The following is a 1,495-nucleotide window of genomic DNA, read 5'->3' on the forward strand; positions in this document are numbered from 1 at the left end:
GTTCGTCCAAGTCGAGGGAAGGGGCAGCGGGCGGCCGGTTCATTCGTCCAAGTCGAGCACAGCGGACGCTAGGCAGATAGGCAGGCAACGAAGCAAAGCAAACGAAGGAGATAGGATTCAGTGCATCATGCCCCGGGCGAATTGGGCCAGGCCCAGGCCGCCTTCGTCCAATGTATAGTATTTGTTACAGTGCACGAAGGAGATGGGCCGCACGCCCCAGGCCGCCGCTTGGGCTGCATGGGGCCTGTCTCCGCCCATGTCTCCAATGATGGGCATTGTGTCGGCTCTGCCGACGGCAGGCTCACCCTAGACTGCATTGCCAAGAAGAGACACACTTATCTCCTGCTCGACCCTTTCTCCAGAACAACCGTGTCGCTGCTTGAGCTTGACATCATCATTGGCAATGTACCGGAGTGGTTTCAAATCCGCAAGGTGCTCGTACGATCGACTCTGATTGACCTTGCAGTCTTCATTACAAATGAGGCAAATTGCCCCGTCATAATCATCCACCCATGGAAGGGTGTCTGGTTGCCCAAGCTATATTATGCTATACCTTCACTCGCATCGTTGATATTACATTCCTCAGAGACATAAAGTATGAAATCAATCGGTCTGAGGACCTCTTCTCCTTCCAAGTCGATTACAATGGCAACCGGGTCACCAATAGGAAGCGTGGTATTCAAAATCCAGTGGACGGTGATAATTCTAGTGTGTGCAGCGATGGCGATTCCGAAGTGTCGATCCAGTGGATGATGATAATTCTAGTGTGTGCAGCGATGATGATTCCGACGTGTGGAGTGATGACGAAGAGGAGCTGGACAGTAATGATGAAAATCTGAGCGAGGATAAGGAGAATGGCAAGGCGCTTAAACAAGAGGGCGATGATGATTCCAGTGTATGCTCGACGAAGATGAGGAGGCGGCAAATGATGAAAATCTAGGTGAGGACGAGGACAATGACGAGGCGCTTAAAGAAGAGGACAACGAGGACGATGGTAATTCCAATGTGTATAGTTACAAGAAAGGTGAGGCGGCAAAAAATGATGAAAATCATGTGGTTGTGGAAAAAGACCATGGTGAGGCACTTAAACAAGAGGGTGAAGAGGCTGATGATGGTTATGCGCTTCAAGAAGAGAGTGGCAAGATTAATAATGGCATTGATTATATATCGGGGGAGGAAGACGACCATCATCTCACCGCCATCAGGTACTTTGTTGAATCACGTGGGAAGTTGCTCATGGTGAGGTGGCAAATAGTGCAATACCCTTCACGCGGTCTCGGCTTCACCCGCAAGGTGGACGTACTCAAGGCAGATGTCCGCACAAGCATGTGGGTGCCTATGACGGGTGGTCTAGATGGCCATGGGATTTTCATTAGCAAGCCCTTTTGAAAATCTGTTTCGGTTTGTTGGGAGGAGATAAGAGGATGGTATTGTTTTCGTCGACTCAGGCAGGGTGTTCAACTTCAGATCCCAAAGTATTAACGAGTCAAACCAG

Source organism: Triticum aestivum, chromosome 3B, assembly GCF_018294505.1.
Source record: "Triticum aestivum cultivar Chinese Spring chromosome 3B, IWGSC CS RefSeq v2.1, whole genome shotgun sequence".
In the NCBI taxonomy this organism is placed as follows: Eukaryota; Viridiplantae; Streptophyta; class Magnoliopsida; order Poales; family Poaceae; genus Triticum; species Triticum aestivum.